Raw genomic sequence first — 16,696 nt, 5'->3', positions numbered from 1 at the left:
CTGTCTTGTATCCTTAATGACAGCATCACTGATCTCTCTGCAATGGGAGAGGCCTATGGACCCATTGACCCATCACCAGCCTCTTCTGGCGCTTCTCGCGAAGTCCACATTTGGGCCAGGTCATAGATTTCTCAACGGTTTATGAAAAGCGTGCACCCACACTTCTATCCTGCCTGATTTTCCTTCCCAGTGGCTGCCAGGCCCTCCCTCCCCTACTCCCGTCTCAGTCCCTCACCATGTCCATGTCCTGTTGATTCTGCTTCCTAAATCTCTCTCAGATCTGCTTCTTCTCTCCAACCCCACTGTCCTTGCCCAGTCCGGGCCACCTCCACCTCAGGCTGGGATGCTGGCCCCCTCAATGCCATCCTTACCCTGCAGCAGCTAGAGTGGGTGGTCCCGAGCTACACACTCTCTCTCCTGCTTCAAAACCCTGCTGTGGCTCCCCATTCACCTAAGGGCAGGACCTGGGCTCCTGTCTGTGGCCCTCAAGGCCCCGTTTCCGGACAGGCCTTTCCCCACTGGTCTCCCTCCCCTGAGGGATCACACCACACTCCTCACAGTTCCTCAAAAGGGACTGCGGCCTGTCCCTGGCCTTTAATGTCACTTTCCACATCTCTACCGCATAAACTCCTACTTATGCGTCAAAGCTGTTTGAAATGTCACGTCCTTGGTAAGCACACCCTCTCAGGACTTCAAAGCCTTCTAGGGGACCTGGAATGTGGCCCTGGGCAGACTGTGTCAGGTTTTCTCTTTCTCAAGCCCCTCCCTAGAAGCCAGACTCCAAGTTCTAGGAGGCTGGGGTCTCCCTTCATTTTTCCTGGCATTCCCAGGGCCTTCTGAGGATCAGGTACATGGTAGGTGCTTGGAACACATGGGCTGGGCACGGTGGCTCATTCCTGTAATCCTGTAACCCCAGCACTTTGGGAGGCCCAGGCAGGTGGATCACCTGAGGTCAGGAGTTCAAGACCAGCCTGGCCAACATGGAGAAACCCCATCTCTACCAAAAATACAAAAATTGGCTGAACATGATGGCATGCGCCTGTTATCCCAGCTACTCGGGCGGCTGAGACAGGAGAATCGCTTGAATCCGGTGAGAAGCAGAGGTTGCAGTGAGCCAAGATTGCACCACTGCGCTCTAGCCTGAGTGAGAGAATGAGACTCCATCTCAAACAAACAAACAAAAACAACACATCTAATGAAAGAGGAAACTGAGGTTCAGAGAAAAAGAGGACTTGCCCAGCTCACACAGCCACACAGAGGCTACGCCAGGCCTGGAACTCAGAACTTGGGACTCCAGTTATAAAGGGAGCCATCCCTTCATCCAGTTCCTTCATTCAGCAAATATTTGTTGAACCCTGTCATAGACAGAATAACGGCCCCCCTAAATGTCCACATTCTAATCCCCAAAACCTATGAATATGTTACCTTATGTGGTAAAAAGGACCTTGCAGATGTGACTGTTTAGGGTTTAGGATTTTTGTTGTTGTTGTTGTTTTAGAGGCAGGATCTCACTCTGTCACATAGGCTGGAGTGCAGTGGTGCAATCACAGCTCACTGCAGCCTTGACTTCCTGGGCTCAAGCGATCCTACTGCCTCAGCCGCTTAAGTAGCTGGGAATACAGGTATGTGCCACCATGCCCTGCTAATTTTTATTTCTTCTAGAGATGGGGGTCTCACTATGTTGCAGGGCTGGTCTCGAACTCCTGGCCTCAAGCAATCCTCCTACCTCGGCCTTTTGAAGTGCTAGGATTATGGGTGTGAGCCACCATACCTGACCTAGAATCTTTAAAGGGGGAGATTTCTTGGATTATCTGGACAGGCCGAAGGCAATCACAGGGTTATTTCAAAAGGGAGGCAGTGGGTCAGAGTCAGAAGAGATGATGGATGACAGAGCAGAGGTCCCAAGGACGTGGAACTCTGAACCCAGGGATGCAGGCAGGTTGGAGAAGCTGGAAGAGGTAGGGAAATAGATTCTCCCCTAGAGCCTCCAGAAAGAACTTATCTCTCTCTACACCTTGAGTTTAGTCCACTGAGACTGATTTAGGACTTCTGACATCTCAGGCTATTGGATAATAAATTTGTGATGTTTTAAGCCACCAAGTTCATGGTCATTTGTTACAGCAGCCAGAAGAAGCTCATACAAGCACCTACTATGTGCCAAGTGCACTGCCAGAGCCTGGGAAGGCAGCCTGAACAGGAGAGCAGGGGCCCCTGCTCTGATGGAGTTTGTCTTCCACAACAGACAAACATGGCAAACAACGTAATGTCAGGCTGGGAGGAACACCAGGAAGCGAATGAAACAGAGAAGCAGCTTTGGGATAGGCAGTCGGGAAAGGCCTCTAGAAGGGGGTGACATTTCAGCTGAAATTCAAAGATAGAAGGGAGGCAAGTCACAGTGGCTCATGCTTATAATCCCAGCACTTTGGGAGGCTGAGGCAGGCAGAACATTTGAGGTCAGGAGTTCAAGACCAGCCTGGCCAACATGGTGAAACCCCATCTCTACCAAAAATACAAAAATTAGCCATATGCGGTGGTGCACACCTGTAATCCCAGCTACTTGGGAGGCTGAGGTAGGAGAATCGCTTGAAGCCAGGAGGCAGGCAGAGGTTGGGGTAAGCCAAGATTGCACCACTGTACTCCAGCCTGGGTGGCAAAGCGAGACTCCATCTCGAAAAAAAAAAAAAAAAAAAAAGATAGGAAGGAGCCTGCCAGGGAGAGACACAGCAGATGCAAAGGCCCAGACAGACTGAGAGGGCTGAACAGCTGAGACAGAGTGGGTAGAGACAGAATGGGTAGAGATGCAGAGCGCAGCTGAGTGGAGAGGCTGGCAGGCAGGGACCACAGGGCTCCCGTGAGCTCCTGCTAGGATGCAAACTGAAGTGCACGGCATCACCTCAGAGGACCTCTTGTCAAAAGCCCTGACCCAGGACCAGTCACAAAAGAACAAATACTGTATGATTCTGCTGCTTTGGGGAACCTGGAATAGTCACATTCACAGAGACAGAAGGCAGAATGGTGGTTGCCAGGGGCTGGAGGTGGGGGAATGGGCGTTAGAGTTTCAAGGGGACACAGTCTCCGTTTTGCAAGATGAAAGTTCTGGAGGTGGATGGTAGTGATGGTTGCACAACAGTGTAAATGTACTGAATTCCACTGAACTGTACATTTAAAAATGGCTACAATGGTAAATGTATGTTATTCATATTTTTACCATTCTTTTAAAAGGTGCTTCCCTAGAATCAAATCAAGTCCCTAGTATTAATTACCAGTTGACAAGAAATACAGGGGCTAGAGGAAGAAGATAAATGGCCCCATGAGGAAGCGATCAGACAATGCCAGAAGGTGGAACCTTCCAGATGCTCTTCAGGATAACTGTACTCAGATCATCAAGAAGTTAATGTCGGTCTGGTGTGGTGGCTCAAGCCTGTGAGCACTTTGGGAGGCCCTGGTGGGCAGACCACTTGAGGTCAGGAGTTTGAGACCAGCCTGGCCTACGTGGTGAAACCCCATCTCTACTAAAAATACAAAAATTTAGCTGGATGTGGTGGTGCATGCCTGTAGTCCCAGCTACTTGGATGGCAGAGGCTTGAGAATCACCTGAACCTGGGAAGAGGAGGTTGCAGTGAGCCAAGATTGTGTCACTGCACTCCAGCCTGGGCAACAAAGTGAGACTCTGTCTCCAAAATTTAAAAAAAAGTTAATGTTGTTTTAGAAAAATAATAAAGTGAATAGAACATTTATGATTAAAAGAGGCTTAAGAGACATAACAGCCAAATGCAATTCATGGACCTTGATTGAATCCTAGCTTTGCAAAAACAGTCAGGGCATAGTAGCTCATGCCTGTAATCCCAGCAGTTTGTGGGTCTGAGGCTCACTTGAGGCCAGAAATCTATACCAGTCTGGGCAATATGGTGAAAACCCCTCTCTACAAAAAATACAAAAAAATTAACCGAGTGTAGTGGCATGTGCCTGTAGTTCCAGCTACTTGGGAAGCTGAGATGGGAGGATCACTTGAGCACAGGAGGTGGAGGTTACAGTGAGCCAAGATCACGCCACTGCACTCCAGCCTGGGTGACAGAGCAAGACCCTATCTCAGAAAAGAAAAAGGAAAAACAGGGGGCCAGGCGCAGTAGCTCACGCCTGTAATCGCAGCACTTTGGGAGGCCGAGGCAGGTGGATCACCCAAGGTCTGGAGTTCAAAACCAGCCTGCCAAAATGGTGAAACCCAATCTCTACTAAAAATACAAAAATTAGCCTGGTGTGGTGGTGCGCACCTGTAATCCCAGCTACTCAGGAAGCTGAGATAGAGTAATTGCTTGAACTCAAGAGGTGGAAGTTGCAGTGAGCCAAGATGGCACCACTGCACTCCAGTCTGAGCAACAGTGCAAGATTCCATCTCAAAAAAAAGAAAAAAAGAAAAGAAAAAACAGCTCTAAAAAGATCTTTTGGGGACAGTGTGGAAATGTGGAAATGTGACTATGGGCTGGATAGTATAGTAGATTATTAGTGCTTTATTGTTGATTTTCTTCAGTGTAATGTAGGAAAATGTCCTCATTCCTAGAAGATGAAGTATTTAGGGATAAAGGTCATAAAACACTGAAGTATTTAGGGATAAAGGTCGTGATCACCTCACTCCCAAAGAGTTCAGGAGAAAAAAAAATGTGTGTATACATATATGGATATGTATGCAATATGTGTGTATACATATGTGTATGCATAACTATAGATGTATGTGCACATCTACATATGTGTGTATATATGAATATGTATGTAATATATGTGCATATGTATGTATAGCTGCAGATGTACCTATCTATATATGAGTGTATATATGGATATGTATGTAGTTTGTGTATATATATGTGCATGTATAACTATAGATGTATGTGCCTATCATATCTAGATGTATGTGTATATATATGAATATTTATGTAATATGTGTCTGCATATGTGTGTATATATGGATGTATATGTAGTATGTATGTGTTTATATATATGCATGTGTGCATGTAGATGTATGTGTATATGTGTGTGTGTGTGCATATCTCCCAGAGAGAGAAAGGAGAGACTAAGTATATGCGGTAAACTGAGCGTCAACAATGTTGCAGCTTGGCAGTGGAGATACTGGTGATCATTGAACTACTCTAAGGACTTTCCTGAATATTTAAAATGTATCATATAAAGGCAGCTGAAGGTATTCGGTGGGGGGGGGAAGAAAGAACAAAATAAATAAGAATAAAATGTGTCATAATAAAACTTGGGGTGGCGGAGGAGAAGAAATCTTCTTTAAATGTGGAAGTCATCCTGTGGCCTATGAGCGGCTGTTGGAGGACTGAAAGTGAGTGACAGAGAATTGGCCTGGTGGCTCTTCATCCGAACCTGGGGTTTTCTTACAGGGGGCACTCCAGGACCGAGGCCCCTCCATAGGTAGGCTCAGGGGCTCCCCCCTGGAGAGCCCCTGAGTCCCCAGGGACTCAGCAGGGCTCCAAGTCCTTGCTGCTGGCTCAGCCTTTGCAGCAGCCACCCTCCCCATCGCCCCTCTCCCTGGACTTACGAGGAAGGTAAGTCACACCTGGGGGCCAGCAGCCTTTGCACCCCCAGTGCCTTTGACCTTCTGGGAGCTGGAGAAGAGGCAGGCGTGGCATTCAATGCCATGGCCAAACAGGACACGGGGAACCAGCTTTCAAAGAAAGGAAAGGGGAGTTCCTCTTGGGGCTGCAGGTGGGGAATCACCAGGGACACAGAGGGCAGCTGTTGCTGCTGGGGGTGCTTTCTCTCCTCCTGGCAGGTGTTTTATGCTGCTGTTATCCTTCTGTCCACACTGCGACGTGTGGAAAGCTCCCAGATCTAACCCTCTTTTCCTCAACCTTCCTTCTTCTTTTGTTTAAATTAATGTGTTTATTAAAAATACATTAAGGGAGAAACAACCCAAATGTCCATCAACTGATGAGTGGATACAGAAAATGTCATATATGTATGATCCAGGAATCCCACTGCAGGGTATTTGTCCAAAAGGAAGGAAATCCATATATCAGAAGTGTCCCTACACCCATGTTTATTGCAGCACTGTTCACAATAGCCAAGACATGGAATCGACCAAAGTGTCCACCAGTGGAGGAATGGATAACAAGAATGTGGTATAGATACACAATGGAATATTATTTAGCCATAAAAAAGAATGAAATCCCCTCATTTGTAGCAACATGGATGGAACTGGAGGTCCTTATGTAAAGTGGAATAAACCAGGCACAGAAAGACAAATATCATATATTCTCACATATATGGGAGCTAAAAAGTTGATCCCATGGAGTTAGAGAGTACAATGGTGGGTTACCAGAGGCAAGGGAGAGGTATGGGGGGAATAAACAGTAATTGGCTAAGAAGTAAAAAATACAGTTGGATAGAAGGAGTAAGTTCTAGTATTTGATAGTACAGTGGGGAGATTATAGTTAAAAGTAATTTATCATATATTTCAAAATAGCTGGAAAAAATATATATGGCATGAACACCTCCCAGGCTCATGCCATTCTCCTGCCTCAGCCTCCCGAGTAACTGGGACTACAGACGCCTGCCACCACGCCAGGCTACTTTTTTTTTTTTTTTTTTGTATTATAGTAGAGATGGAGTTTCACCGTGTAGGATGATCTCGATCTCCTGACCTCGTGATTGGCCCGCCTCGGCCTCCTAAAGTGCTGGGATTACAGGCATGAGCCACCACATCCGGTCTGGAAAAGATTTATAATGGTCCCAACATAAAGAAATGATAAATGTTTGAGGTGATGGATATCCTAATTACCTTGATTTGATCATTATATATTGTATACAGTTATCAAAATATCACATGCACCCCCAAAATATATACAACTATGAAATCTCAATTTAAAACATAAAATATATGTGGTACATATATGCAATAGAAAATTATTCAGCCTTACCCAGCACTTTGGGAGGCCAAGGTGGGCAGATCACTTGAGGTCCAGAGTTCGAGACCAGTCTGGCCAACGTGGTGAAACCCTGTCTCTACTAAAACTACAAAAAACTGAGCCAGGCATGACGGTGCACACCTGTAATCCCAGCCACTTGGGAGGCTGAGGCATGAGAATTGCTTGAACCCAGGAGATGGAGGCTGCAGTGAGCCGAGATGGCACCACTACACTCCAGCCTGGGTGACAGAGTGAGACCCTGTCTCAAAAAAAAAAAAAAAAAAAAAGAAAAAGAAAAGAAAAGAAAGAAAATTATTCAACTTTAAAAAGAAAAGAAATTCTAGAACCAGTCACAAAAAGACAACAGGGTATGATTTCACTAATATAAGGTACCCAGAACAGTCAAACTCACAGAGACAGAAAGTAGAATGGTGGCTGCTAGGGTGGGTCTGGGAGGTGGGGAATGGGGAGTTGTTGTTTAATGGAGGTGGAATTTCATTTTGGGAAGATGAAACATTCTGGAAGTGGAACGTGGTGATGGTTACACAACCATGTGAATGTACTTAATACCACAGAACTGTATACTTAAAATGGTTAAGATGGTAAATTTTATATTATGTATATTTTAACACAATAAAAATACACAATAACATATAAATGTGTATTTGCACAAGTGTATAGTTTATATGTGGAAAGATACACAAATAATCTCTATTAGTTGCCTGCATGGACTCAGGGTAGTGGGTGGGGCAGGTGCTCAGAGGGGTGGACTTGCTTTCCACCAAATACCCTTTCGTATGTTTGAACATTTTTCCATGTGCATGACTGACCTATGCAAAAAGATAAAATTTTAAACTCATGCATTCCAAAAGGGGTAGAGTGAAAAGCAGTTTTCCCACCTCTGAGATGCCCCTCACCCCCATGCCAGGTTTAATTTCCTTTCCTCAGAAGCAAACAGGCTTAATGATTTCTTGTTTGTCCTTCAGAAATAGGCTAGGCATATGCAAGCTTCTATGTAAAGGAAGGAAGATGGAAAGTGAGGAGGAAGAGAGGCAGGAAGGGATGGAAGGAAGGAAGGATGCAGGAGGGTAAAAAGGAAGGAAGAAAGGAAGGGAGGGAGGGAAAGAGGGAAGGAAGGAGGGAGGGAAGGATGGAAGAGCGAGAGAAGGAAGGAAGAAAGAAAGGAGGGGGCCGGGCGCGGTGGCTCAAGCCTGTAATCCCAGCACTTTGGGAGGCCGAGATGGGCGGATCGCGAGGTCAGGAGATCAAGACCATCCTGGCTAACACGGTGACACCCCGTCTCTACTAAAAAATACAAAAAACTAGCCGGGCGAGGTGGCGGGCGCCTGTAGTCCCAGCTAATGTAGTCCCAGCTAATGTAGTCCCAGCTACTCGGGAGGCTGAGGCAGGAGAATGGCGTAAACCTGGGCGGCGGAGCTTGCAGTGAGCCGAGATCCGGCCACTGCACTCCAGCCTGGGCGACAGAGCGAGACTCTGTCTCAAAAAAAAAAAAAAAAAAAAAAAAAAAAAAAAAAAAAAAAAAAAAAAATGGAGGGAAAAAGGAGGCAGGAAGGAAGAGAAGCAGGTAAGATATACAAAAACACTGTTTTGCACCTTGCTTTTTTCACATAAAATGCATCTATCAAAACATCTAGCTAAACTGTGTTCTTTATATTGACTGGGTGATTTTCCACGATATGGATATACCATAATGCCTATAGCCAGTCCCCTACTGATGGATATTTTGGGTTTTTCCAATCTTTTTCATTTCCAGAATAATGTCAAAATAACCTCCCTGGAGTGTACTTGCAAGGGGGAAATGCTTCTGGTGGGCAAATTCCTAGAAGTAGGGTGGCTGGGCTTTTACATATCCACAGAGATTTAAAAAGAAAGCCCCTGCCCTGAACAGCTGTCTCGGAGCTTCCTCTTTTCAGCAGACGCAGGGGGTGCCCGGGGAGAGGGCTCTGCATGGGGTTGGGAGGACCACTTCAACCACTGATTTCTTTTTTTGAGACGGTGTCTCACTCTGTCACACAGGCTGGAGTGCAGTTTCACAATCACAGCTCACTGCAGCCCCGACCTCCTCAGGCTCAGGTGATTCTCCCACCTCAGTTGTTGTATCTTTAGCAGATATGGGGTTTCACCATATTGCCCAGGCTGGTCTCTCACTCCTGGGCTCAAGTGATCCACTAGCCTCAACCTCCCAAAGTGCTGGGATTACAGGCATGAGCCATCGCGCCCAGCCCAAGACTTTTTTTTTTTTTAATAGAAATGGGATTTCACCATGTTGCCCAGGCTGGTCTCAAACTTCTGGGCTCAATGAATCTTCCCGCCTCGGCCTATCAAAGTGCTGGAATTACAGGCATGAGCCACTGCACCCGGTCGACATTTTCATTACTACAAAATGAAACCCTATATCATTATCAGTCACTCCCCATTTTCTCCTATCCCCAACTTCTGGCAACCATGAATCTATTTTCTATCTCTCTGAGTTTATTTTTTGTGGGCATTTCATATCCATGGAATCATATTTATAATACTTGGCATTTTGTGTCTGATTTCTTTCACTTAGTGTTTTCAGAGTTCATCTGTATCGTTGCATGTATCAGCACTTCACTCTTTTTCATTGCTGGATAATATTCTACTGTACGGATGGACCACATTTTGTTTATCCATTCATCAGCTGATGGGCATTTGGGCTATTTGCACTTTTTGGCTCTTGTGAATCATGCTGCTATGAACCGTTGTGTGCAAGTTTTTATGTGAACATGTTTTCCATTCTTTGGGGCATATATGTGGAAATGGAATTGCTGGGTCATATGGCAACTCTAACTTTTGGAGAACCTACCAGGCTGGTTTTGTTACTGGATGGTGCCGTGCAGTTCTGGGCTATTGGTGTCCCGAACAAAGAACTGGAGGAGACACACACAGAGAGCAAAGCCAAGCAGCAACAGGGTAAGAAGCACAGTGTCCACTCTCGGATGGGGGAGCAGACTGACCTCTGCAGATGAGATCAGCATCAGCTTGCTGTAATTTGGGTCTTTTCATGTGTTTTTTTCTTCTCTCCCCAAGGCTGCCTAATCTCTAGCCAGTGTTTGGCTTTTGATTGATAGGTGTGTTGCTCAGTTATTTGGGGCCCTTGTGTACTTCTGTGTCTCCTCTCTCCCATAATTTTTTTTTTTTTTTTTTTTTTTTTTTTTGAGACGGAGTCTTGCTCTGTCACCCAGGCTGGAGTGCAGTGGCCGGATCTCAGCTGACTACAAGCTCCGCCTCCCGTTTTTACGCCATTCTCCTGCCTCAGCCTCTCGAGTAGCTGGCACTACAGGCGCCTGCCACCTCTCCCAGCTAGTTTTTTGTATTTTTTAGTAGAGACAGGGTTTCACTGTGTTAGCCAGGATGGTCTCGATCTCCTGACCTCATGATCCGCCCGTCTCGGCCTCCCAAAGTGCTGGGATTACAGGCCTGAGCCACCGCGCCCGGCCTATCCCATAATTTTAAGTATGTGCATGATATACAGCCCATATGCATGATCCTTAAGTAGCTGATAATCATGCAGGATTATGTGAAAGATACTTTTTCTCTAATGTGTATGCCCATCTCTGAAGCGCTTCCCCTTACTGGTTTGGTCTGGATCTTGCCTGCCATGGGGTCCTTGCTCACTCATTTTTTTTTTTTTTTTTTTGGTGGGCGGTGGGGGGCGAGTCTCCCTCTGTTGCCCAGGCTGGAGTGCAGTGGCGCAATCTCGGCTCACTGCAACCTCGCCTCCTGGGTTCAAGTCATTCTCCTGCCTCAGCTTCCCGAGTAGCTGCGATCATAGGTGGGCACCACCACGCCTGGCTAATTTTTTTGTATCTTTAGTAGAGACAGGGTTTCACCATGTTGGCCAGCCTGGTCTCAAACTCCTGGCCTCAAGCGATCCACCCGCCTCAGCCTCCCAAAATGCTGGAATTACAGGTGTGAGCCACCATGCCCTGCCTCCTTGCTCACTGTTTCATCTCGCTTTTGTTTTGGCTGCTGAACCTCTGCTTTTCGTCTCACTTCTTGTTCACCCACCCCTTCACCTTGTTTCTGTTCTCTGCTTTTACTTATTCTGTCCTTTATCCAACTTTCAATTCCCTTTGCTATTCTCCTGCCTCATTTTCCCTATTCTCCTGCCTCATTTTCAAGGAGGCTCTACCATTTTACATGAGTGTTCTCTCCATTTCCCCACCAACCTTTGCTATCGCCTGTCCTTTTGATTACAGCTATCCGAGTGGGGGTGACATGCTATTCTTTGGCTTTGATTAGCATTTCCCTAATGACTAATGATGCTGAATATCTTATCGTGTGTGTATTGGACATTCGTCATTTCCTTTGGAAGAATGTCTATTAAAGTCTTTTGCCCATTTTCCATTTTTTAGTTGTGTTGTTTGTCTTTTTTGTTGTTGATTTGTAACGGTTCTTCATGTATTTTGATACTAGATCTCTATCAGATATGATTTACACATAATTTATTCTTTGGGTTGACTTTTCACTTTATTGATAACGCCTTTGGAGCACAAAACCTTTTCACTTTGATAATATCCAATTATCTATTGTTTCTTTGGTTACTTATGCTTTAGACATTATATCTAAGAAACAGTGCCTAACCCATGGCCATGAAGATTTGCTCCTATGTTTTCTTCTAAGAGTTTTATATTTTGATTCATTTTGAGTTACATTTGGTAAATGATGTGAGTTAGGGATCCAACTTTAGTCTTTTGCATGTGGATATCCAGTTGTGTCAGGTTATTCATTGAAAAGACTATACTCTTTCCCCCACTGAATTATCTTGGCACTCTTATCAAAAATCAACTGCCCATAAATGTATTCATTTATTTCTAGACTCTACACAATCTTTTTTTTTTTTTTTTTTTTAAGAGACAAGGAGCTTGCTCTGTTGCCCAGGCTTGCAGTGGTGCAATCAGAGCCTCAAACTTCTGGGCTCAAGTTATCCTCCCTTCTCAGCCTCCTTAGTAGCTGAAACTATAGACAAGCAGCATTGTACCAGATTAATTTTGTTGTTTGTGTGTTTGTTTTTGGAGAGACGGGGGGGGTCCCTTTGTTGCCCAGGCTGGTCTCAAACTCCTGGACTCGAGCGATCCTCCCACCTCAGTCTCCCAAAGTGTTGGGATTACAGGTATGAGCCACCACATCCAGTCCACAATCTTGATTACAGTGCTTCATAGTAATTCCCTCCTCCTAGGTCTTCTTATTTTTTTTAATTTTCAGACAAAATCTTTCAAATATGCAGAAAAGTAAAACAAACCTTGGGATCCACAACCTAGATTTAACAGCAGTTAACATTTTACTGTCTTTTGGTTCACTAAGAAATAAAATATTTTAGATAGAGCCAGGCGTGGTAGCTTGTGCCTGCAATCCCAGCACTTTGAGACGCCAAGCGGGGCAGATCGCTTCACCTCAGGAATTCAAGACCAGCTTGGGCAACATAGCGAGACCTCGTTTCTACAAAAAAAAAAAAAAAAAAAAAAAAAGAAGAAGAAGAAGAAGAAGAAATAAAGTATTTTAGATACAACCAAAGCTATCTACCCTACCCCTACCCCCACCCATTTCCCCTCCCTCTCTCTTTCTGGGTAACCACAAAACCACCTAGGAAGTTACAGGGTCCTTCCCAAGGATGTCATTGTACTTTTATAGCCTTATAAATAAGATACAGCATTGTTCTGTGGGCCTTAGTATTTTACGTAAGTAGCATCATACAGGATGTAACCTTTTACAACCTGCTTGTTTTGTTCACGTTCATCTTCGTAAGCTTTTTCTCCATGTTGATCCACATGGACCTAGTCCATTCATTTTTACTTTGCAGCAAGTTCTATTTTGGTTTCATCCATTGTTTATTCCTGGATTCCCCTGGCAGTGAATATTTGGTTGTTTCCAGATTTTCACTATTACTGGTAGTTCTGTAATGAATGGACATTCCAATGTGTACCTTTTTGTTCCCTTCATCTTTTTGTTTATTTTTTGGCTCTAAACTTGGTTCTCCACTGAGGGATTGCTTCCTCTGCAGGTTTCTAAGAGGTGGCTATTATCTCCTCAATAGCCATTCTACTGTGGGGCTGGGGATAGAGGAGGCATGGCCCCTTGCCCTTTATAGCTACTTCCAAACTACACATTTTTCCTCCCTAAAATCCCCAGCTTCTTTCCTTAGTTCAATTTTTTTAAAACATAGAGACAGGGTCTCACTATCTTTCTCAGGCTGGTCTTGAACTCCTGGTCTCAAGTGATCCTCCTGCCTCAGCCTCCCAAAGTGCTGGGATTACGGGTGTGAGTCACCTCACCCAGCCCCACAGCTCATTGCTTCCTCCGGTTGGTTGCAACCACCTACACACCCCGTCACTCCCCCTCTCTCCATGTCTGTTACAGCTTCCAGCGTATAGTCATTCTGTCTAACATGATTCTGACACAATCATGATTTCCTTTTGGGGGTGTGTGTGAAAATGTTTTAATTGCAGGATTCTTAGATATAGTGGTTAATCTATTGCTCACAATTCCTTACTAAATAAGAGTGTCTCATGCTGGAAACACAGCCCTCCCCTTACATTAAACTCAGATGATCACATCTCTTTAACACAGAGTTGTGTTAAAAGGTTCTCATCTTTGTTAAGCCAAGGACTGTGGTGCAAAAGGAATATTTCATTAACTGAAGTCACTAGTATTTGCTAGAAACATCCATTACTTTAGAATACTTCAACTATAAAATATATTGAATTTTCATATGTCTTAACCATATACATGTGTAACTAACACTAAATGCAGTTCAGTCATTAAAAAGTAAGATTCTGGGTTGGGTGCACTGGCTCACGCCTGTAATCCCAGTGCTTTGAAAGGCCGAAGCAGGAGGATCGCTTTAGGCCAGGAGTTTGAGACCTTAGCCTGGGCAATATAACGAGATGCTATCTCTACAAAAGACTTTAAAAATTAGCTGGGCATGATGGTACATGCCTGTAGTCCCAGCTATTTGGGAGGCTGAGGTGGGAGGATTGCTTGAGCCCAGGAGGTCAAGGCTGCAGTGAGCTGTGATCGCATCACTGCACTTCAGCCCAGGCAACAGAGCAAAACCCTGTCTCAAAAAAGAAAAAGAAAAAGAAAAAGAAAAAGAAAAAAGACATTCTGGGAGCAGACTACAAATATACAATCTGGCTAACTTCCCCAGGTAAGGCCCTCCGCGTTACAAATAAATTGCTAATACCAAACTGAGAGCTTGGTGACCCACACAGTGTACAGCTAGGAAAGCAAACAAGGCACTCACATCTCGGAGCCACATGGTTGATTTCAGTAACCAGCTTTTCTGTGCTACGGTCTCCTTTCCTCCAGTGAGCTTGTCCTCCACTTGCCTCAGCCCCTCACTCCCAAGGTCATATCCTGGACCGTGTCATTACCAGTAACTGCGCTTGTATAATCTCAACATAAAACACCCCACTCTCCAACCACCACCGTCTGTCTGTCCAGCTCATTGCCTTGAGCATCCAACTCCAATAGTCCTTTAGACTCACCCAGGCTGATCCTGCCCTTTTCTCTTGCCTCTCTTTCACGTCCTTAATTTTCACCTTACTCAGCTCCCAACTTCCATAGTCTTTCATTACAGGCATCATTTACCTGCACCCTTGACTCCCTTCTCAAATAACTTCAACTCTCATTCCTGCTAACTCCTGGTAAAACCAGAACCCGGAAAACCCAACTCTCCACCAACTCTGCACCTGCCCAGTGCAGCTGACATGGCTGGAGAAAGCCACTCAGTCACGCTAACAGTAAATCCAAGATCACTCACCTCAGTGCCACCCAAAAGTCCCACTGCATTTCCCTGACTCATTTGCTCTCCCACTCTCTTTGACTATTTCATACTTTCCTCTCTCCACTCAAACCTTCAAACTCCTCTTCACTTATCCGCACTTGAAACCTATGACCCTGAGTTCCATGTCCCCAAGAAAGGAGAAGTTACCAGAAGACCACGCCCACCTGCAACCGTCACATCTGCCCACTGCATTTTCCTTGTTCCTCACTTAAGGATAAGCTTGTCCAACCCAGGGCCTGTGGGTCGCATGAGGCCCAGGACAGCTTTGAATGCGGCCCAACACAAATGCGTAAACTTTCTTAAAACATTAGGAGACTTTTGGGGTGATTTTTTTTTTTTTAGCTCATCAGCTATCATTAGTGTATTTTATGTGTGGCCCAAGATAATGCTTCCTCTTGCAATGTGGCCCAGGGAAGCCAAAAGTTTGAACACCCTTGAAGGACATCACTCCTCTATTCTCCTGTTTCTTTCCTGCATCATCAATTTCCTCCTTTCTACTGTATCATTCTCTCTCTCTCTCTCTCTCTCTCTCTCTCTCTCTCTCTTTTTCTTTGAGACAGAGTCTCACTCTGTTGCCCAGGCTGGAATGCACTGGTGCAATCTCATCTTACTGCAACCTCTGCCTCCCGGGATCAAGCGATTCTCCTGCCTCAGCCTCCCGAGTAGTTGGGATTACAGGTGCACACCCACCACTTCTGGCTAATTTTTGTATTTTTTTTTTTTAGAGACGGATTTCACCTTGTTAACCAGGCTGGCCTTGAGCTCCTGACCTCAAGCAATCCATCTGCCTCGGTGTCCCAAAGTGCTGGAATTACAGGTGTGAGCCACCGCCCCCAGTCCTACTATATCATTCTCATTGGCATGGAACAAACCAGTAATTCTCCCATCTTAAGAAAATAGTGCGTTAGGAAAACAGATCCCACATCCCCTTCCAGGTGCTGGATCTTTACAGCAAAACTCAAAAGAACAGTCAATACTTGCTATCATCAATTCTCCTTTTCCTTGTCTCTTCATTCCAATTCTGATTGCAAATATTTCTTAGGAATTCCTTGGGATGGCAGAGTCACAAGAAGAAGATCCACTTCAGAGAGGGGAGAGATGAAACTGGAGCACACTTTATTCCTAAGGTTCTAATAGGGGATTAAGAAAATACTTATGGTTTATGTGGGATGGAGAAATTGTTGAACACGTGAAGGATATAAATGTCTTCCATAGTTAAAAAAGGAACCATTGGAATCAGGTAAACCAGCATGTATTAGATAATGTAACGTCAGATGTCATAACAAACAAACCTCAAATTGTATAATGGCTCAGACACAGTAAGTTTATGTCTCACCACATAAAGTCCAAAACAGACGTTCCTGATTAATGGGCAGCTCTTCTCCAAGTGGCGGTTCAGGCACCCGGACTCCTCCCATTTGTGGTTCTGCTGTTGTTAACAGATCACTGTGTTCATCTGCATCAAGTTAAAGGGAAAATAGAAGCAGGCCTGGAGCGTGGGAAACTTTTGGTCCAAGTCTGGAAGTTGGGTGCATCAGCTCTGATCACATTCTATTGGCCAGAATTCAGACACCTGGCCTCACCTCTTTGCAAGGAAGGCTGGGAAACAGAAGAGCTGAGTGCCCAAGAAGAGGAAACAGGTTTGGCAAAGAGTCAACCAGGCTCTGCAAATAATGGACGTTCTCCAAGAACCAATGATTGGGCAAAGAGAAGATGATTTACACTCCAGAACTTTGTTCTGAATAAGCAGCTTGTCCTGGCCTGTTTTTCCAGAGCAAGTCCCATCGTAAAACCACAATTGCTCTTTCTTCAAGAAGAAAACCCTTAGAAAAGCAAACAATTCTACACACTCCATCTACCTTTTCTGCCATTTAATATGTTTTGTGGGCTTCCAATTGGCTTTTTGGTATTCTATAAAAATGAGAGTCATCTTGTAGCCTGTCTA

Source organism: Theropithecus gelada, chromosome 20, assembly GCF_003255815.1.
Source record: "Theropithecus gelada isolate Dixy chromosome 20, Tgel_1.0, whole genome shotgun sequence".
Classification (NCBI taxonomy): Eukaryota; Metazoa; Chordata; class Mammalia; order Primates; family Cercopithecidae; genus Theropithecus; species Theropithecus gelada.
This window is presented reverse-complemented; position numbering follows the sequence as displayed.